Here is a 24,163-nt window from a genome sequence, read left to right on the forward strand (position 1 = left end):
ACACTGCCCCCAAAAAAATGCCACCTTGTTTGCATTGCAGTAGATACGATCCTGCATAGTGCCCTAAACTTTGGTACCACTCAGTGCATAGCTCCCAACTGTCCCTGATTTCGAGGGACTGTCCCTGATTTCGAGGGACTGTCCCTGATTTGGAACAATGTCCCTCTTTCCCTCATTCCTCCTCATTTGTCCCTCATTTTGCTCTGATCTATATAGTTGTATATAAAATGCACTTTTTATCTTTCAAAAAGTGTTTCCCAGCGCTAAACCTTTCATCCAATTTCTAAATTGCTGCATTTGTAAATTTCCAAAGCCAATATAAAGGAAAAGTAGTGGTAAAAAAAAAACCCTTGTGGGTTTAACTAATCTTTTTTATAGGTAAATTCTCCTTTAAGGGGTGTGATAAGGGGCGTGTCCTATGCCTACATGCTTTTGCTAGTAGGTGTCCCTCGTTCCCTTCTCAGAATGTTGGGAGGTATGCTCAGTGCACCATCCAGTTTTACATTCTACCTGCAATGGGGATAGACAGTGTGCCTGACAACAGCAATTTCATGCACCAAGGGCTAAGCTCTCAGTGTGGATGGATGTACACTGTCAATCAATGGCACGGTGACTTTATTAGAGATGTTACTAATTAATTAGGAAACTTTGAACTCCCTGACCGGCAAGAGGGAAGATATTTTTGTGTGCGGTGTGTATGAGTATCAATGGCAAGTCTAATGCTTCCTCTGACTCATTGTAAATTTCCACATACATACTGTATAGTGCAATGCTGTGCATTGTAGAGTCGTGTACTAATAGTAATTCCCCAATGACCCGATGTGGGACCCAAGAAGAATCTGAAGTATTCGTTCCAAATGGATGCCAGTAGCATGATTATGTATTTATTGTCAGTCCATGGTGGAAGCAAATACAAAGTGCAAATATAAAATGCTTAGAAAACGTTGCCCTGCCTTAGTGAAGCATATGATCAATTTAACCACTTGCTTACTGGGCACCTAAACCCCCCTCCTGTCCAGACCAATTTTCAGCTTTTAGTGCTGTGACTCTTTGAATGACAGTTGCGCGGCCATACAACACTGTACCCAAATTAAATTTTTATCATTTTTTTCCCACAAATAGAGCTTTCTTTTGGTGGTATTTGATCACCTCTGGGTTTTTTATAATTTGTTAAAATTTTTTTTAAAAGAATGAAATTAAAAAAACAAAAACAAAACCGTTTTATATTTTGTTAATAAATTTTGCAAACAGTTAATTTTTTCTCCTTCATTAATGTACGCTGATGAGGCTGCACTGATGGGCACTGATAGGCTGTATTGATGGGCACTGATAAGGCGGCACTGATGGGCACTGGTGGGCACTGATAGTGGCACTGATGGGTGGCACTGAAGGGCATTGATAGGTGGCACTGAAGGGCACTAATAGGTGGCACTGATAGCTGGCACTGATGGGTGGCAGTGATGGGCACTGATCAGGACTGGTAGGTGACACTGATAGGCAGCACTGCTGGGTGGCACTGATGAGGCACTGATTGGCACCACTGGTGGGCATTGATAGGTGGCACTCGTGGGCATTGATAGGTGGCATTGATTCCTGGCACTTATGCACTGGTGGGCACTGATTCGTGGCACTGTGTGGGCACTGGCAGGTGGCACTGGAAGGCTGTATTGGTGGGCACAGATGAGGCGGCTTCGCCTCTTCCTCTTCGGGACCACTGTCCCTTGCACTGAAGCCGGTGATCGGCTTTTTTTTCTCCTCGCGCTGTCAACGATTACCGATCTTCTGTTTACATCATTGGCTGACAGCTGATCACGTGGTAAGGGGCTGTGATCACCCGAGTCTTGGTGACTCAGTGATCGGGGAGCTCGTGGGGAGCGTGCAAAGGGGAGGATGTCTATTGACGGCCTCCCGGCAAAGTAGATCCTCGCTGTAGCCCTCATTCAGCTATAGTGTGGATCTAAAGGAGTTAAAGTAGTTGCCTTTGTGCTGCCATTGTGCTATATGCTGGGTGTCCAGTGCACCCCTGTTCCTTTAGGAAGGGGTGGGCTCCCTCCGGGCTCACCTGCCCTCTGCCTATCCATTATAATGCATGTGCTTCCATTGTGGAGGCTCTCAAAAGTGTAGTGCAGTCCTAACTCCAGTTCTGGAGACCTTACATACACAAAGATATTGATCACATAGAACCAGCCCAGAGACAGGTATCAAAAGATGATGAAAGTTTTTTGGGATAAAACATATCGAGAGCGAATTCAGGAACTTAAAGTGGTTGTAAAGCCAGAAGTTTTTTTTTTTATTTATTTTTTTATATTAATGCATTCTATTCTAAAAGCCTTCTGTGTGCAGCAGCCCCCCTAATAATTACTTGAGCCCCATCTCGATCCAGCGATGTTGCAGGAGTGTCTTGGCTGCCTGAGACTCATTGGCTGAGACGGCAACGTGGCGCTTTTGGCTCCCGCTGTTGTCAATCAAATTCAGTGAGCCAATGAGCAGGAGGGGCGGGGTCCGCGCCACAGCTCCATGTCTGAATGGACACAGGGAGCTGCAGCTCGGCTCGGTGCCCCTATAGCAAGCTGCTTGCTGTGGGGGGCACTCAGCAGGGGGGAGGAGCCAGGAGAGCCGAAAAGGGACCCGAGAAGAGGAGGATCCGGGCTGTTTTGTGCAAAACCACTACACAGGGCAGGTAAGTATAACATGTTTATTATTTAAAAAAAAAAAATGAGACTTTAGTATCACTTTGATATGTACAGTCTGGAGGAAAGAAGGGGAAGGGGAGACATGATTGAAACCTTTAAATACATTAAGGGGGGTGAATAGGTTCAGGAGGGCAATTTTTTTCAATTTGAAACCAAAATCAAGAACACAGGAACATGACCTCAAACTAACTGGAGGGAAGTTCAAAACTAATCTTAGAACGTATTCATTTACTGAAAGGGCAGTTGGTGCTTGGAATACATTTCCAACAGAGGTAGTGAGATAGTCAACAGTAAATGGCTTCAAACATGCTTGGGACAAACCTAGATCTATACTCAAAACAAAACAAAAAAAAAATGGGCAGACTTAATGGACTATTCTATCTTTTTCTGCCATCACTTTTCTATGTTTCTATAATATTGGGGTGCCTTGTTGCGGCCTCTGCAGCTTACACAGGTATTTGCAAATTTGTGCTAAACCCCTGTTTTTAACGCAAACTGTTAGAATGGATAATTCAGTTGGTAGCAGGCTGGCTGGCGATGAGCTGGGAATTTTCTTTGGTTTTGTTTTGTATATGTCGCCCTTCCATGTGTTTCTTTGCTGCGAAGGCCAGTTCTAGGTGAGGGCAGTGGCCATTTGTTTGTCAATTTAAAGTGGACTTTGCTTAATAGTATGAGGTCTACTTTGTTGACAGTCAACCGAATCAGAAACACTGCTTGAGCACTGGAGAAAATTAAAAGAGAGCTAAAGGCATTTTTTTACATTTTGTAGAGTGTAAGGGGAAGGGTTATAACCCCTGTCAGTTTTTTTTTGTCATCTCCTATTGGGGAGACCTCCCTTCACTTCTTGTCCTATAGCCAAAGCAGAAAGTGAGAGGAAATCCTTCCAAAACTTAGGAAAGTCATGTCTGTCAACAGAACTAGCATCCCCACTGGAAGAATTACCCTCTATTCCTGTTCTGGTGACAACTCAAAATTTGGGATTTTCATTTCACTTTCACCCTGGGTGAAAATGGTCACCAGGACAAATCGGGGTACAAACAGCAATAAAAACCTGACAGGGGAAATAATATCTGGCCGCTCAACTTCGCCATCTGGCATCTTGGTCTACTAACTGACAAATGGGGATGGTGCTGCGCTAATCCTACAATAAATTATAATATCTAGGTGTACTGGGTATCAACTCTTGTCTTTACTGAGGTATAGGATGGTGATCTAAACCACCATGGGGAATATAGCACTATATGGACGTGCAGGCAGTATGTGCATGATAGAAAAAAATAATAATAAATAAAGGGTGGAGCCCACCAAAAAAACTATACATATGTATCTCTCAGCTCAAATAAAAATAAAACCATGGTGAAATCTACACTAAAATTAAAAAAAAAAAAAAAATATATATATATTTTTTTTCAATAAGATAGTGATTGCTGCTGAGACATTAAATGCCAGTACAAAGTGCTGTGAATTAATATCCGGAAATTATTATAGTTCAATGAACCATGATTCATATAAATAAATAGATGGCTAAAAACTCAATAACATAAAAGAAAAAATTGCCAAATGATAGAAAGTTACATTGAATGTCCAAAGTGATCTTCATAGTTGTGCATCATGCAATATAGTGTCCAGCGCCAACAGGGGGTGCTCAAACTTAAAATAATACAATCCATTAAAGGTGACTTAGTGCAACAAAAAACAGCTTCAATGCTTCCTTAGTGATAACAGACAATTAAGTCGTGTAGATAGCAGCTGAGTTTAAAAATCATTTGTTCAGAAGAGTGGTGAATGTCAAGTGTGCAGCAGGATCTCCTCCATGCAACAATCCTCTAGTGGTAGATAATGGCCCCTTACCTCACTATACTGAGGTTACAGCATAGAGCAGACAGCGCTTGTCTCCTGTGCAGGGGGGTCCTAGGTAATGGACTGTCATTTATCAGACCTCAGATCCATGGGGAGCATCATAGTAAATGGAGAGATGAAGATACCATATAGTGTAGTATTTCAAGCATGTATCAGACTTTATTCAAGATTAGCAGCATACAGGGTACTCACACATTAAAAAACTAAAGGTACAGTGTATCCAGACGAGCGGCGAGCTCATACACTGCTGACAGTGGGCGGTGCCTGTCCCTATGCGTGGGGTCACGTGGCTTCATCAGGGGATCATTTTGGTCTACTGTACGTCCATGTAATAGATGGATGGAGATTGAGCGTTTTTGGTTAGCTCCGATATATACCAACTCATTGTTGTGGTCTCCCGGGGTGAAAAACAGCAATGCTCAGCTTTCGCCATCTATGGTCAGTTTGGTTGTATTGTAATGCCTAATTCCAACTATTGGTTAAAGCATCCTAGATGGTTTCCTTTGTAGGAAATCCAATTTTACCCTCCAGCCTTGAACATCAAATAACTTTCCCTTGGTAAGCTAAGAGCCTCTTCTGATTTCATGATATTATAAATCCCGTATCAGGGAAGTTGCTTACTTTTCCTGAGTTATAGTCTAAGTTGGTAGGTTTTCCCTTTGTGCCATACTCTTTCCATTTTCGGATGATGGATTGAACAGAGCTCCATGAGATGTTCAAAGCTTGGATATTTTTCTTATAACCTAACCCTGCTTTAAACTTCTCCACAACTTTATCCCGGACCTGTTTGGTGTGTTCCTTGGCCTTCATGATGCTGTTTGTTCACTAAGGTTCTCCAACAAACCTCTGAGGGCTTCACAGAACAGCTGTATTTATACAGATATTAAATTACACACAGGTGGACTCTTTTTACTAATTAGGTGGCTTCTGACGGCAATTGGTTCCACTAGATTTTTGTTATGGGTATCAGAGTAAAGGGGGCTGAATACAAATTCAGGCCACACTTTTCAGATATTTATTTGTAAAACATTTTGAAAACCATTTATCATTTTCCTTCCACTTCACAATTATGTAAAGGTGTTGGCCCTAAAAATCATGTGGTGAATACAACATAAAAAACAATAGTTATAAATCATGAAATAATCGCAAACATGTGAAAAAGTCCAAATATGACAATCCCAACACCATAAAAATGAATGGATTCTTCTGATTAGAGAGTTCTTCAAAGACTTCTCTTCAGTCTTTGAAGAACTCTCTAATCAGAAGAATCCATTCATTTTTATGGTGTTGGGATTGTCATATTTGGACTTTTTCACATGTTTGCGATTATTTCATGATTTATAACTATTGATTTTTATGTTGTATTTACCACATGATTTATAGCGCCAACAACTTTACTTTTTTGTTTCAGTATGCATATCATTTTATATTCTTAAAGGGGCAGCTACCTCACTACATCACTACCCCAGGAGCCACTATCAGCCACATATTCACCCATTCACAATTATGTGCCACTTTGTGTTGGTCTATCACATAAAATCCCAATAAAACACATTTACTTTTTTGGTTGTAAACTGACTCAATTTGGAAAATATCAAGGGGTATGAATACTTTTTTAAGGTACTGTATCTGTAGAAGAGCCGCTGTAGATGAACTTTGGGCTTGTGTTGATGGCATTCGTTTTACGTCAGTTGGAGACACTTCTGAGACCATTCAGAATGAATTGACTGGTGCAGTGGACCTCTTTCTGACCTGCTTCAGGCAGGTTCTTCAGTTCTATAGACATTTACGGGAATTCAAAACCTACTTGAAGGGACCAAAAACCCCTTTGACACAGACCCTAAAGCTGTGCATAGACACTGGAGCAGGGAGCTCTACCCATCCTTGAAATGGTTAATATGCGCTAATTACTTGGTAATTTAGCAGGAAGCAGTACCTACATAAGGTGCAAATGTGGTGGACCCTATGTAAAAGTATCAGCATCCATTGGGTTTAGCAACAGACAGGAATGAGGGCTTAGCTACTGACTTGAACTTCTGACAAAAAGACAATAGTTGGCATCAGTAACAGTACTGTTTACATATCTCCCAACTTTTTGAGATGGGAATGAGGGACACCTATTACCAAAAGTATGTAGGCATAGGACACCCCCCCCTGCCAAGCCCCCTTACCCGCTTGCCGACCAGCCGCAGTCATTTTATCGCGGCAGGCTGGCACGATCCAGCGAGCCGTTGTAGCTATACGTTGGCTCCTTTAAGCGAGATAGCAGGCGCGCACCTGCTGCACTGCTGGGGTGCCGATGCTCGTGCCTGGCGGTCGCGATGACCGTCGGCCACGAGCGATCACGAGCACGAGAGGCAGAACAGGGACGCGTGTGGGTAAACACACAAATCCCTGTTCTGTTCTGTGAGGAGAGACAGATTGTGAGTTCCTAATAGCTAGGAATCATGATCTGTCACTTCCTCTAGTCAGTCCCCTCCCCCTACAGTTAGAACCAGGGCTGGTGCAAGGATTTTTTACACTCTAGGCAAAACCTCATTTTGCCGCCCCCCTTGGCTCCAACCCCTTAGCCCTGCCCATGTATACCCCACCTTTTAAATGAAGTGCCCATCAAATGCAGCCCACCAGCGCCCATCAAATGCAGCCTCACCAGCGCCCATCAAATGCAGCCTCACCAGCGCCCATCAAATGCAGCCTCACCAGCGCCCATCAAATGCAGCCCACCAGCGCCCATCAAATGCAGCCTCACCAGCGCCCATCAAATGCAGCCTCACCAGCGCCCATCAAATGCAGCCTTGCCAGCGCCCATTAAATGCAGCCTCACCAGCGCCCATCAAATGCAGCCTTACCAGCGCCCATCAATGCAGCCTTGCCAGCGCCCATTAAATGCAGCCTCACCAGCGCCCATCAATGCAGCCTACCAGCGCCCATCAATGCAGCCTTGCCAGCGCCCATTAAATGCAGCCTACCATCAACCATCAATGCAGCCTACCAGCACCCATCAATGAATGTTTGCTTGCTTCCATTCATTCGGGAGTCGGGACACAGACACAGCCCCCTGCTGCCGCTGTGCCTCTGCCACTATGTGCAAATGGAGGGGCGGTTGCCCGCTGATGCTGAGACTTAGTTGCTTGCTGCAGAGAGAAGAGAGTAGGAACACCAGTGGCCGGGCGCCCTAGGCAGCAGTGCGCCCTAGGCAGCTGCCTAGTTTGCCTAGTGGTAGCACCGGCCCTGGTTAGAACACACACAGGGAACACAGTTAACACAGTTGATCGCCCCCTAGTGTTAACCCCTTCCCTGCCAGTGCCTTTTTTACAGTAATCAGTGCATTTTTGTAGCACTGATCGCTGTATAAATGTCAATGGTCCCAAAAATGTGTCAAAAGTGTCTGATGTGTCCGCCGTAATGTCGCAGTCCCGATAAAAATCGCAGATTGCTGCCATTACTAGTAAAAAAAATTAATAAATAAATAAAAATGCTATAAATCTATCTCCTATATCAGTGATGGCGAACCTTGGCAGTGGCACCCCATATGTTTTGGATCTACATTTCCCAATCATGCTCATGCACTTTGCAGTGTAATTGAGCATCATGGGAAATGTAGTTCCAAAACATCTGGGGTGCCAAGGTTCGCCATCACTGCCCTATATTGTAGACGCTATAACTTTTGTGCAAACCAATCGATATACGCTTATTGCGATTTTTTTTTTTTAACCAAAAATATGTAGAAGAATACATATCGGCCTAAACTGAGAAAAAAATGCTTTTTTTAAAAAAATGGGGATATTTATTATAGCAAAAAAGTGCACAATATTGTGTTTTTTTTTCAAAATTGTCGGTCTTTTTTTGTTTATAGCGCAAAAAATAAAAACTGCAGAGATGATCAAATACCACCAAAAGAAAACTCTATTTATTTGTGGGAAATATAATGATGTGACGCAGTGAAAAAATCGCAAAAAATGGCCCAGTCATTCAGCAGTCAAATCTTCTGGGGCTGAAGTGGTTAAAGGAGAAATATACAAAAAATAAAAGATCAGTTAAACCCACAAGGGCTTTTTTTACCACTACTATTTTTCCTTTATATTGGCTTCTGAAATTTACAAATGCGGCAATTCAGAAATTGGATAAAAGATTTAGCGCTGGGAAACAGTTTTTGAAAGATAAAACGTTCATATTATATACAAATATATAGATCAGACCAAAATGAGGGACAAATGAGGAGGAAAGAGGGACAGAGGGACATTGCTCCAAATCAGGGACAGTCCCTCGAAATCAGAGACAGTTGGGAGCTATGCTGTTTACTCTGCTTAGGCTGCACTTTTTGGGCCCCGTTCACACCTATGTGCTGCAGTGCATGAGAACAAGCTATTTTCTGGCACCCCAAACGCATCAAACAAATAACACCACAATGTATGGAAACTTATTGGCATGCGATGTAATGCAACACAATAAAAAAAAAAATTGGCTGCACTGTTTTTGTGCGAGTCTCGTTCATAGGACAGCTCATTGAAATGAATGGGCTGCCCTAAGCGCCACACAATTAAACGTGCAAAAAGACGAGGGCACTGTTGCACCTGCATAGGTGGGATCGGAGCCTTAAGGCCCCTACACACGATACGAAAATGGGATGGAAAAATTCCTAGGACGAGCTGTCTGCTGATTATCGGATCGTTAGTACAACAGCCGATTTCGCTTTTTCGGCAGACAAAAGCTGGTATCGCAGACTATAAATTTTTTGTCAGATGTGAACTCAACGTCCAATTTTGCATTTGGTTACTACGGTTTTCGCATGCATAAAATCGTAAGAGCAAGTCTACGCATGCTCAGAAACAAAAGAATACATACAAAACTATTCAACACATTACGTCCCTTCTGACGTTGTATTCTTGTATTCATCGTGCGAAAATTTTCGTATTGTGAGTAACCTCTTCACTTTCGACATGAGACTAGCATGCCACAAAAAACGGACGTTCGGTCGTCCGAAAAATCTATGCGTGTGAGGCTTAAGTGTGAGTTTGGAACAGTTTATGAGTACGCTCACATACTTGAGGCATATGGAAAGGTTCATTTTAACTAAGCTTGCAGGTGTAGAAACTGTCCAGCAGAGGGCAACAAAGTCTTCAAATGTTTTCTCCAGCAAACCCATATTTGAAGGAAAATCAGCGATTTAAAGCGGGGGTTCACCCACACCGCCAAAAAAAAAAAAAAATTAAAAGCCAGCAGCTACAAATACTGTAGCTGCTGACTTTTAATACATACCCACACACCTGTCCCAGGGTCCAGCGATGTCGGCAGGCGACGCCGAGAACCCGCTCGGTTCTCGGCAGCTGCCGCCGCCATCCTAGGTGAGGGAATCAGGAAGTGAAGCGTTGGGGCTTCACTTCCCGGTTCCCTACTGCGCATGCGCGAGTCGCGCTGCGCGTCCCTAGTGGTCCCCGCTCTCTCCTGGGAGCTGTGTGTTCCCAGCAGACAGCGCGGTCGGGACGGGAAGAGGCATAGACTCCTATGGGAGTCTATGCCGGAAGTGGGTGCAAATACCTGTCTTAGACAAGTATCTGCACCCCCCTCCCCCCTGAAAGGTGCCAAATGTGACACCGGAGGGGGGGAGGGTTCCGAAAAGCGGAAGTTCCATTTTTGTGTGAAACTCCGCTTTAAACACAATTTCTTCTGACTTTACTAAATGATCAAAATCCTGAGCCTTGTTATTTAGTTTAAAGTAAACTAGAACTATTTGCAAGCCAATCCAGAGATGTAGGCAGTTGAATTTGTATTCCAATCTTGCCCTTTCCTATAAATATTCAGTCTGGCACTGCTTCCACCCACCTACTGTCAGGATCAGCGGCGGCCAGTCCATAAGGGACGCAGGGGCGCCCCCCCTAATTTCTATGCGTCAGCCCCTAATCTCAATGGCCGGTGCCGGACGCATGGATTTCTATGCTTTTTTTTTTTTTTTTAAGCACATGATTAGAGCCTGAGCCCTAATTGGCTTCAAAAAAGGGTGGGCTCGGGGTACAGAGCCCACCCACTTGTGACATTAGCGAATCAAAATTCGCTATTGTCTTCCTGCTTCTCCTCCCGGCCAATCAGGACAGGAAGCGGCTCCTCAGACCGGATTGGCCGGAAAAAAAAGTGACCGGATTGGACGGGAGGAGAAGCTGGGGAAGCCGCCTGCGAACTGGATGGGGTAAGTGCGGGGCTGGCAGACAGGCGGGCAGGTGGTTTGATTGCCGTCCACCCCCCAAAAAATGGAGCACCAGAAACTACCCAAATGACCCTGATCAAAAGTTTACATACCCTGATAAAATGCACACAAGTTGACACAAAGGGGTTTGAATGGCTAATAAGGGTAACCATCCTCACCTGTGATCTGTTTGCTTCTAATTAGTGTGGGTGTATAAAAGGTCAATGAGTTTCTGGAATCCTGACAGACCCTTGCATCTTTCATCCAGTGCTGCACTGACGTCTCTGGATTCTGAGTCATGGGGAAAGCAAAAGAATTGTCAAAGGATCTGCGGGAAAAGTTAGTTGAACTGTATAAAACAGGAAAGGGATATAAAAAGATATCCAAGGAATTGAGAATGCCAATCAGCAGTGTTCAAACTCTAATCAAGAAGTAGAAAATTAGGGATTCTGTTGAAACCAAACCACGGTCAGGTAGACCAACTAAAATTTTAGCCACAACTGCCAGCAAAATTGTTCGGGATGCAAAGAAAAACCCACAAATAACTTCAGGTGAAATACAGGACTCTCTGAAAACATGTGGTGTGGCTGTTTCAAAATGCACAATAAGGAGGCACTTGAAAAAAGATGGGCTGCATGGTCAAGTCGCCAGAAGAAAGCCATTACTACGCAAATGCCACATAGTATCCCGCTTACAATATGCCAAACAGCATAGAGACAAGCCTCAAACCTGGCACAAAGACATTTGAAGTGATGAGACCAAAATTGAGCTTTTTGGCCACAATCATAAACACTACATTTGGAGAGGAGTCAACAAGGCCTATGATGAAAGGTACAACATTCCTACTGTGAAACATGGAGATGGATCGCTGATGTTTTGGGATATGTGAGCTACAAAAGCACAGGAAATTTGGTCAAAATTGATGGCAAGATGAATGCAGTATGTTATCAAAAAATACTGGAGGAACATTTGAATTCATCAGCCAGGAAGCTGCGCATGGGACATACTTGGACATTCCAACATGACAATGTTCCAAAACACAAGGCCAATCATTGGCTACAGCAGAATAAAGTGAAAATTCTGGAGTGGCCATCTCAGTCTCCTAACCTCAATATCATTGAGCCACTCTGGGGAGATCTCAAACGTGCAGTTCATGCAAGACAGCCCAAGAATTTACAGGAACTGGAGGCTTTTTGCCAAGAGGAATGGGCAGCTTTACCATCTGAGAAGATAAAGAGCCTCATCCACAAATACCACAAAAGACTTCAAGCTTTCATTGATGTCAAAGGGGGCAATACACGGTATTAAGAACTGGAGTATGTAAACTTTTGATCAGGGTCATTTGGGTAGTTTCTGTTGCGATGATGATTTAAAAAGAGTAAACACAGTTGATTGATAATAAATGGCTTCAGGCAAATAATAACCATGAGTGAAAGAAATGTTTTTGTGTTATCATTCATAACACATTCATTCAATGTAAGCCCATACAGGGGCGTGCATGTAGCTGCATAAGTGTTTTGTGCATCCAATCCCATTGATGTCAATTGAAACTGTTTAGAGTTTGCATGCTCTCTGTCTCTTCTTGTGTGTGTTTCCTCCAGGTACTTCCATTTTCTTCCTACATAGTAAAGTCATGATGGTAGATTATTTCGCTTCTGTCTAAATTGGCGCTAGTATGATGGCCTCACATGGCCTGACAGAGGGTCAGGGGTCCTGCAGCCTCACAGGACAGTCAGAGGGTAATGAAAACTCCTCCTTCAAGCTTTAACCAGACACTGATAGAAGTCACAAGACTGCTATATACTGCTGATGAGAAAAGGTATTTAGCAGTTTATATTTACTAAACTATTGCATTTCCATGTTCTGTATACTGTGGGAGACCAGATATAGTGAATGCAGGCTTCTGGGTTTAGTAACACTGTAACCACCCTGGCGGTATGATTATGTCAGATTTTTGCGTCTCAAAGAGCTACAATTGTTTTGCAGAGAAATTTGGCGTTTTATATTGTAGGCCTGTAATTCTTAGTAATTACACACTTAAATCTGTCCAAACAAGAGTCTAGTAGACATCTTGGGTATGATTAATTTTGAAACACGAAATCATAAATTATAATATAATAAATAAATATAATTATAAAAAATAATAATATAATAATAAAATGAATTTCCCCATGATTCACTATCGCTCAATTCTGCAAGTGTTCTAATTTACTATCGCTGTTTTCTAGCTGGTCTAAAAACGCTTTTGACGTAAAGGGACACTTTTTAGTTGCTATGGACAATCTCCAGTTTCCAGGCAGAAAGAACAGTATATATAATATAAAACTGCATGCAGGGCATTGGACAAACCACTAGGAACAAAAGGGATGTGAAATGATTTCATACAGTAATGTAATCTGTAAGATTACAGTGTACTGTATGTGTTATGAACTTTTTACTTTTTGAGTTTGCCGCTGGGCTCCGCCCCCGTGCATCACGACACTCGCAGGGAACGGAGCCCGGCACACACAGGCATCGGGCGGAGGACACTGCCCACGGACACTGCGGGGGGACATCGCAGGATCCAGGGGACAAGGTAAATAACCTGGACCAGGATCCTGAGATGCGATCCCGAGTGTGGCTCGGGGTTACCGCTAATGGTACTGAAATTTAACCCCGAGCCACACTCGGGAAAACCGCCAGGCAGGTTAAGTGTCATAACGACTTCAGTATTTTATTAATATAAAAATAAAAAAGTGATCCTTTAAAAGATTTAATTATTTAATTTAATAAATCAGATATCTACAAATTATAAACTTGTGTGAACAACAGAAAAAATATTTTGAACGGAAAAGTCCTAAAAAGTTCTGAATTTCCTGATCAGAAGGTGGTGGCCCGGAGGGCGGGGTTAGTCTGCTGGCGGGAGAGATCGCACGGAGAGAGAATCTATTCTGACACTGACACACAGGCGGGGGTGGTGATCTGGAGCTTGGGACTCGTCTACAGCGGAGCCTATGCATTGCTGCTGTGTCCGGGTGTCGGGAGAACAAACCCGGGCACAGCTGTCAAAGTTCGGGCTGTCCGGGTCATTCCTGTACAGGTGGCAACCCTATTGGTGGCTTCTCATGCGTGAGTTGAGGTGTAAAATCCAACGAAGTGTTGTCTTCATCCCAACTGTAATCTTCCATCGGGTGCACTCCGAGACCGTATGTTTCTGGAAAAGAATCAGAAAATAGGGTTAACTGAAATCAGAAAATACGAGGGCGGGTATGTGTCTGAATGAAACGTATACCGGGGGATGTCTTTAAAAATGCTTCTAGGTAATAATGTCATGGGGCCTTAAAGGTGAGGGCAGATAAAAAAGATGTACATGGACACAGGGTTACTTGAATAGGATGAGATGGGAACAAATATATCAGAAAGTCAAACAACTACTTAAAGTGGAACTTTACCCATAACAACTTGATAAAAAAAGAATGTTCTTTAGCAAGGAACATGCATTCTACATTAATAATTATGCTACCAAAATAAGTGTGTGCTGCAAATTGCCTCCAACATCTTTCTGGAGGCTGCCATTTTTCTGAAGTCCAGAGCATCCGAGCAGCAGTGAAGCATAAAGCGAATCTAAACCCACGGATTTAACGGTTTCAAAAAACAGTTACATTCCTGGAATGCCGGGATTGCTAACTGTCACATTTGCTTGTGTTCTCAACCAAACTGTCAAACCATTAAATGGCTGGTGTCATAACTGATTACATGTGCAGTACCATGACAGTTGCAGAACAAACACTCCTTGGCTGTAAAGGATAGGAGGGTTTAATTCCACTTTAAGGCTGTCAGCAGATCGAACTCTACAAACTCAGCAGCGCCTACAAATTCTGAGCATGTGCAGAGCAGAGGGAGACAGTGTATTACTGGATTTTCAACAGTATAGACACTTATTTGTAATGTTTTACATAGCTATACCTGCAAAAGGAGCCAGCCTCAAGTGCTCTAGAGAGACTTAATTTTCTGACTAAAGTTCCACCCACCCCAACAGCTCAATCAAGTCCCATCAGAACATTGGAATTTGCCTCTAATCCTGTAATACAGACGCCTTGAGTAGCCTCTTAGAATCAGTTCTATGCTCCAGCTCTCTCTGCAAAGCACATTTCATTTCTGTCTCTAGATCACCCCTAGGCTTTCTTGGAGCCCAGCTCCAAACTCTGAGTTCCGTCTCCCCACTTCCCCAGGAGACCCCCCCTAAAATGAGTATTTTATGCTTTTTTTAGTTAGTTTTTGCTGATGTCCCTAGGCAGGTTCAATAACTTGAAGGGTTCTCTTCCTCTTCAGATCTCTCAACAGTTGGTGGTCCCCAAAGTTGCAGAGTGTGGTGTAAACTGATGGCACCCTGCACTCACTGTATGTTCTCAGTCTTTCAAGTTAAATGATGCTGCCCACCACTTTACCCGGAAGACTGAGTACACATTGTGGCAGAAAAAAGTACTGTGGGGGGAGGGATGGCAATTCTACATGAACGTGAATTCTACGTGAATATTGCAGCATCAGAAAATTAAGGCCAAAGTTGGGTTTTAAGAGGACCTGCCACCTAATCGCTCAGCATTTAACATGTCTAGCTTCATGTCTTTAGCTTTGCTCAAATCCGACTTCCATCTGTAGCAGCTTTTCTCAACCAGGATTCTGTGTAAACCTAAGGTTCCTCTGGAGGTTGCTGGGGGTTCCTTGAGCAATGAGCAACTTCTGCCTCTTAGATGAGTAACCACTGACAGCAATTACCGTATTTATCGGCGTATAACACGCACTTTTTTCCCCTTAAAATCAGGGGAAAGTCGCAGGTGCGTGTTATACGCCGATACCCTGCGATCCTGAGCTGTCAAAATTTTCGGGACTACGAGTGGAGCCGAAAGTAAACGAGAGCCGCCGGAAAGAGCCGAGGACCGGCTCTGTGTATTTCGGCGCCGGCGGCGCCATTTTCAAATCGTGGTCGGTGATTTTGAAGCACAGGGAGCAGGGACCGTTGATCGAAGGCTGCACTGGGGCAAGGCTGCACTGGGGAAGGCTGCACTGACAAGGCTGCACTGGGGAAGGCTGCACTGGGGAAGGCTGCACTGACAAGGCTGCACTGGGGAAGGCTGCACTGGGGAAGGCTGCACTGACAAGGCTGCACTGGGGAAGGCTGCACTGACAAGGCTGCACTGGGGAAGGTTGCACTGGGGAAGGCTGCACTGACAAGGCTGCACTGACATGGCTGCACTGGGGCAAGGCTGCACTGAGAAGGCTGCAATGATGGGCATTTAAATGTAAGTTTTTTTCCCTTCAACTTCCCTCCTAAAAGTTTTTTTTTCCTTAAAATTCCCTCCTAAATTGGGGTGCGTGTTATACGCCGATAAATACGGTATCTTTGTAGCTATCTGTTAGGTGTAATTCTTCCTAATGACCACAGAGGGAAGGAGCATTCTTCACAGTGACCTTCACACTAATGTTCTGTAGGCTACCGATATAAAATTATTAGCAGGGCTTCCTGAACTCAGAAAGGTTTTTCAAGGATTCCTCTATGTTAAAGAGGTTGAGAAAGGCTGATCTTTAGCAGTGAAAAAAAATCTCCCTCTCCTGCCCTTTGTGATGCCTGCTGGAGTTTTTTCTAATATTTTTTACTTTTCCACTCCAGGGACATGGAGTAAACAACTAAATAATAACAACTTCAACCTAACATTTACAATGACATGGAATAGGTCTTCCCTAACCTTTTTGGATGTCACCGTCCATAAGGATGAAATAGGTCGTATCAGCAATAGTGTCTATAGAAAACCAACATCTGGCAACACTATTTTACATGGCAGTAGCTTTCATCCCAAAGCACTTACAGCATGTATCCCTTATAGTCAGTACTTAAGGATACGCAGAAATTGTACCGACAATGCTATATTCAAAAATGAGGCTCATCTGCTGAGAGAGAGACTGCTTCGACGTGGGTACTCTAAAACCTGTTTTAAAAGGGCCTATAACAGAGCTTTATTAAGAATGAGGAACGACCTATTATATAATCCATCTCAATAATAACTAGGTTTTCTAACCAACATGAAACTTTCAAAAAGATTACCAGCAAGTACTGGCATGTCCTCACCATGGACCCAACTATAGGTCCATTTGTCAGCAAAAATCCTTAATTTACTTATAAACGGGCCAGATCCTTGAAAAACCATTTGGTCTCTAGCGAATTCAACAACCTAGGACGGTGAGACCCATGCAAATACCCAGGTACCTTTACCTGTGGTGGCTGCAACTACTGTCGCTATAACACCTCCCGAAATGTGATACTCCCCAATGGAGAATGTCACTTACCCAAACTCCACGCCAACTGCCAGACAACTGGCGTGGTCTTCCTCCTCCTGTGTGACTGTTCTTGTTTTTATGTTGGCAAGACGATCCAGCAGTTCTGGCGTCGCGCCTACCGACATATTGTGTCAATGAAAACGTGCAATCCCAGTCTTCCACTGGGCAGGCACGTTACAGAATTACATGATGGGGTCACCCCGAAAATATCCTTCCTTATTTTGGATAGGATGCATCCTGGAATTTGAGGTCGTGATACAAATAAACTACTTTTACAGTCAGAACAGAGGTGGATATTTCGCTTAAATGCGACTAAACCACCCGGCCTGAATGGAACTATGTCTTTTAGGCCCTTTTTTTTTCCTCAGGAGGTTCGGAATGGGAACCCCTTGAATAACATGGCCTCCATCTGACCAAATGTAACTTTTTTGTTGGGCCCCTTGCCTTTCGCTAAACTGTGCAGTATACATATTTTCCTATTCTTTTCTAATGTCTTCTCAGCTATTTTGTTCTTGATCATATGCTATGCATGTAATACTATGTATGCAATTTCAGACCCCTTTTTTGTTTTATTGTACTGTCAGTATATAATTTTATATGACTGTTATGATCCTGTGTTGTTCTTCCATCCAGGTATCCGGGTGATCGATCCGTTGCACCTGCTGAGAGGCCAGGAATTCCCCAGGTGGGTGGGATTGCTTCCTATCACATCCTCTCTCCCCGCCGTCATCGCAGCTTCCACTTGGCGCAGGGGGGGCCGCGGCATGCCTTGTTTGACATGCCCGGCCTCCTCTACTTCCGGCAGTCTGTTGGCATGGTTCCCATGGCGGCGGACACGCCGGGTCTGCGCCGCAAGACCTTGATGCGGGGTGACAACGCCGTGACGTCATGTTGGCCCCGCCTCCCACGGAGCAGCGTGACGCATTCACGCCATGTGACACCCCTCTCAGGACGCCACTCTTCCTCAATCAATCAGGTGGCGTGTCAGAGTTGGCGCCGCTGCACTCGGGGGGGCACCGCTCCATTGGGAACACACTTGTATTTGACACCTCCCCCCTAGTCCAATTGGCCTATCATTGGGCCACTTCAGACATGCCTCATGTACTTAAAAACAGCCGCCACCCAGCATCCTTCTGCTTGCAGCCTACCACAGACACTCTGAGGCACTAGATGCATCCAAGTAAGTTATTCCCTGACCAGCTGCTGTTACTATTAGGTCCACCTGTATGGGCTTACTATGAGAACTGGAACCAACACTTGATACCTTCTTGTGTCTCACTTTTTCAGACCCTTAAGTCCTCTCTGATACACCGGAAGGAGGTCTTTGATCTAATCTGCCCTATATTTCATAATGACCAATTAAATCGCCCCTGTTTTTGGTTCTGTGGATATACAACTGAGAGCTGGCATTCTGGGTAGGTACTACTTTACCTGCAGATACCACCTCTCACATTTGTGCATGCCTCTTAATGTACACAGTAGAGTTTACTAGCTAATTCGACCACTATAGACTTTTTTATATTTTTTATATAGTCTAATTTTTCCTTATATATATTTTTTTCAGTGACTGAGAAGGCTCGTCGACCATTTCTTTTGAATTGGCCCTGTCTTACCCCCGTTGGAGGTGCCTTTTGTGGAACTGCTTTGACGGTTGGGGACTCTGTTCGCTCTTTGGGGCCTCCTTCTGCTGCTCTGGTCCCTTTCTGTTTTTCTCCGTTTCCCCGCCTTTTCCTTGTCCCAGCTTTCTTCGTTGCCCCTCTCTTGGCCTCTTTGGGGCTGCAGCTGATTTATCCCCCTTTGGATGCCTTGGATGTTCTTGGAAATCTCCTTATCAACACACATAATGTGTAATTTGATTACCATATATCTGATCCTTTAGGGTTGATATTGGAAGTACAGTAAATTGTCCAATGCATTGTATATGTTTACAAATGTTGTCCTTTTTCTTTCCCGACCACAGATGTAAACTTTTGTAGTGACCAAATTTATTACCCCTGAATAAGAGGTTGACCCCCAAATACCTCGAAACGTTGGGTTTTGTCTATTGTTTGTTATTATACAATAGAGTTGGTCTATGTTACATATTTTCATATCCATGAATGTGCATCTATTTTAGATGCTTATTGGGTTATGTCATAGGTATCATGTTTTATCCTTTTTCTACAATAAATACATTTTTTTAACTATAATTTTACTACTTTATATATTAGTACCCATTTGTCAGTGACCCAATTTAAAGTCCCTCTAGAGGACACACTCTTTTCTGAGTTCTTTTCTCCTGTTAAATCCATGGGTTTAGTTCTGCTTAAAGCTCAGTATTGAGTGTGATGCATAATTCAGGTAGTATAACAATTTATAATTATTGAAACAACACTGTAACTGTTTTTAAAACCTGCACACACTTCACATTTCCTACAGTTATAAGTAAACAAAATTACCTCGTTCTCCATCATGGTAGATAACTTGCTGAAGTATTCCACTACCGGTTGTCTTTGATCGTTGGAACTGTTTTCAGGAACCTACCAACATATAATTATAAGATAATAAATTAACAATAACTAAAAGGTATGCAGTTACAAGAGATATCACATGATATAGGGCAGGAGTCTTTTGTATTGTAATCAAAGTCATTTCACTTACAGGTTTTTATGTTACTAATGCAAGAACCTGATATAATTCTCCAGAGCTCCTCCCATCCTCTGGAACTCTCTACCTCAAGCTGCTCGGCTATCTACTACTCTTGCTACCTTTTGGTGATCCCTGAAAACGCATCTCTTCAGGGAAGTCTATCCCACCCCCACCTAACAACTGAACTTTTATCTTTTCCATCATTTCATCCCTCACAGTTATAACCTTTTGTGCCACTTTCCCCACCCTATTAGATTATAAAGAAAAGAGGAATTAGGAGCAAGGATCCCTGAAAGCCATCTCCAGTTTTCCTGGAGCCATCCCCAGTTTGATAAAGGAAGAAACACAGAGGTATCCTCCTTGTTTTTACTTCCCACCGGCTGCCCACCATTGGAACCTATTGACAGTACTGACGTCTATTAACTACATTGAGACAACAGATATTCACCTATTCAAGCACAAATTTTGGCACAAGTTGGCCTATGATGTTCTATGGAACAAAGCCTATGTGGCCCAAATCCATCTATCAAGGGAGTGGTAACAGCTGGTCGTAAGATGATCAATATGATTGAACCTGTTTATGTTTCTGCTTTTATATTTTGAGAGCTTGGCTGTAGTTCTCTTCTTGAAGAAGCGGGCAACAACCTGTGAAATGCATCTGGGTTGAAGTCACAGCAAGCTACCCATCACCTGGCTATAGTCGAGTTGATCAGGAAATTTATATAGATTACTACAATAATTTTTTTATAAGTCTGTGTCTATAATAATTATGTGTCTTAGCGAACTCATCCAGGGCTGACATCCCTGTCTGCCCCTGGTCCGACCACCACATAGTAGCCACCACTCTTTCTAGAATAGGCCTTAAGCCTACAACATATACCTAGAGGCTTAACGACTCCTTATTGACAAACCCCTCCACCGTTGACACTCTTATCTCACAACTCAATGACTATTTCACGGAAAACCAGCTCCCAGACACCTCACCATGTACACTCTGGATGGCCGATAAAGCTGTCATGTGGGGTCACCTTATCAACATAGCCTCCAAAATTAGTAGGGCCAAAATTATGGAGCTTTGCTCTCTCACAAAAACACTAGACAAGCTATATAACCGGTATAACCAATCCCCCTCCCCGGATCTCCTACAGCAAATAACTGACAAGAAACAGGCCCTGGATCTCCTGCTTTCAGATAGGACAGAGAAAGCCCTGAGATGGTCTAAAGCCAAATTCATGCTATACAGTAACTCTGCATCAACAATGTTTGCACAGAAACTTAACCAGGCCATGAAACCATCCCACTTTTATAAGCTACCCAACCAAACCGGGGTCTTAGGCCCCTTTCACACGATCAGACCATTCAGGTCCGCCTGTCAGTTTTGACGGCGGACCTGAACGGGCGATCCATGTTAGCCTATGGAGAAACGGAGTCCGCCTCGTGTGAAAGGGGCCTAAGTTTCACATCCAAATGATGTAATGAAAATATTTGTTGATTACTATAAAAATTTATTTGCAGTGTCACAACCCACTAGTGACCCATCAACTAACTTGTGGTTTTCAAACCTAACATTACCCACTCTATCCTCCCAGCAGCTAGAGGTTTTAAATGCTTCTTGCACTGAGACAGAAATTATAGCCATAATTAAGTCACTCAAAACTTCTACCGCACCAGGCCCACATGGTTACTCCACTTCATATTACAAAAAATTCTCACATATCCTATCTCCCAAATTAGCGACCCTTTATAACCATATTCTGAAAGGCAACAACTTCCCTGCTGAGTGGCATCCTTGGCCGGTTTGTCTTGTGCGGCGATGATCTCTCCCATGCGCGGTCACGCTCATGTAAGTTTGTGGGACAAATGTATGGATATGTGTGGGGGTTTTCACATTTTCTGCAAGTTTCGCACGCATTTTTTCAGATAACCACCCATGTTCCTATTTTTCATCTTTTTAGATAACCAATACGGTTTTGCTCCTGACGAGTGACTTTAAGGTCCCGAAACGCGTAGAGCTAACAACTACCGTTACAACAGTGCATTCATGAATCTACCACGGCCGTGTCTCTTTACCAAGTATATTTCCTCCTTTTTCCCAAAGTGATGCTTTAATGCATCCATTTCTGTTTTCCAGTATCATTTACACTGCAATTAATCACGCTCTGAAGTGACCCGTGCAACTGTAAAATACTGACATATATTTCCTAACAGAGTCATTATGTATGTTTTTAGATTATTTTTCCTACTTATCTTATCTTTACTATTATTTCTAATGGCGCTTAAATGCGCAAGCTACTTTTATGAGTATTCCCTGCAATGCAATTAATCATGTTATTACGTGACCCGTGTACTTGTAAAATACTGTTTTAAACCTTGGTTGGACAATGCATTTATATGTGATATGTAATTTGAGGTATTGATATACAATTTATGTACTGAACTGTATACCCCCAACCTATGTTTTATGAAATGACTCAATTAATAAACCATTTTCTAAATTCATTTCTTTAATGCATCCGTGTGCTTCACTCAAAGTCCCGCCCCTCAACCCCTTTATACATACATATATGGGATGGAGGATGGGATCTGTACGGCCCCCTTCCTCACCCAAAGTCCCACCTTCTGTTATTTTCTTTATTTTTTGTTTTCCCTGCTGAAATGTTATTGGCTAACATGTTCCTCATCCCCAAACCTCACAAGGATCATTCCCTTCCCCAAAACTTCCGTCCAATTTCAGTCATTAACAATGACGTGAAGATCTTTGGCAGACTGCTAGCAGACAGACTGGCCTCAGTCATAACTACCCTGATCTCCCCAGACAAAACTGGGTTTATTCCAGGACGACAGATAACAGACAATATTCGCCTTGTCACTAACATTATACAAGATGCCAATTTGCACTCTAAACAAACACTTCTCCTGAGCCTCGACAGCGTTTGACAGCGTCAGCTGGTCCTACCTTGATCGTTTATTATCTAGATTTGGGATTACGGGCGAATTCTTACAAGGATTTCACGCCTTATACAGAGACCCCCAAACTCGTATAAAATTACCAGGGAATAATTCTCAATTTTTTTCACTACAGAAAGGCACTAGGCAGGGTTGCCCTTTATCCCCCTTGCTATTTGCCCTGGCTATTGAGCCCTTTTCCCGTGCCGTCTCAGAGCGTGAACATCAAAGGTTATCATAAAGGCCCCAGAGAATTTAAACTTAGCCTTTATGCGGACGATGTCCTCTTGTTCCTAACGAACCCACTGATAGCTTTACTCAATCTAATCTCTCTGCTGGACTCATTCTCTGAGATCTCGGAACTGAGTGTTAATTTAGCTAAATGTTCAGCCATGCCAATAAATATACCAAATGATCTTGCAAGCTCCCTACAGAGCCACTTTCTATTCGCTTGGTGCACTCAAACATTTCGCTGCCTTGGCATACAACTCACCCCCACATTTCAGACGCTATTCCATGCAAATTATCTCCCTATAGTTTCCAACGTCAGATCCCTGCTAAAAATTTGGGATAAATACCATATTTCATTCCTCGGCAGGGTCACAGCCAATGGCAATCTTACCAAATTTATTATTTTTTTTAGATCCCTCCCAATTTATGTCTTTAAGTCTTATATCGATTCCATCCAAAGAGATGTTAACAAATTCATATGGCACCATAAAAAACCGAGGTTCCACAAAACATTACTATACAGACCCCAACCTATTGGAGGTCTGGGCCTCCCAGACCTGTGGCGATACTATTTATCGGCCAGATTAGCACAAACCGCACAATGGCATGCCCCAACTGCCGATATACCATGGCTCATCTTCGAAGCTCATGCTATCCTCCCCTTCCACCTTCCACGGTTATTATGGTCTAATTCAATCAAACCTCGTCAACTCGCCCCTCTAAACACAATTGTACATCATTCAGTATACCTCTGGTCACTATATGAAAAAAGTTCCATCTAGCCTCACTCCTCTCTCCCCTATACTCTTATCTAGGAGACCCTGGTTTCCCTCCAGCATTTCATGACAGAAGTAGATTCCTCCAAAGGTGCACGGCTGGAGTAACGATGTTCCAATCCTTCAAGGAAGGTCGGCACTTTAAAACCTTTCTCCAGTTACAAGTAGAACACGATTTGCCCACCTCCGAACATTATAGATACACACAAATTAAGCACTTCTATTATAGGCACCCTGGATTCCCGTACACATTCCACACAGTATGAACACATTTGTGTACACTCCTCCAGGGATAAGGGGGTTATTTCTAAGCTCTACTGCTTACTCAATGAATTTTCCTTGAAGGAGAAAACTAAACCAATGCTTAAATGGGAGAGGGACACCTGTTGTACTTTTGAGCCACATGAATGGGAGGAGATGCTAATCAATATGTACAAAAACAACAGGTCACACTCAACCCGTGAAACAGCTGTCAAACTACATACAAGGTGGTACATGACACCCTTAAAAATCCATTCAATCTACCGTACGGTGTC

Source organism: Aquarana catesbeiana, linkage group LG02 (assembly GCF_042186555.1).
Source record: "Aquarana catesbeiana isolate 2022-GZ linkage group LG02, ASM4218655v1, whole genome shotgun sequence".
Classification (NCBI taxonomy): domain Eukaryota; kingdom Metazoa; phylum Chordata; class Amphibia; order Anura; family Ranidae; genus Aquarana; species Aquarana catesbeiana.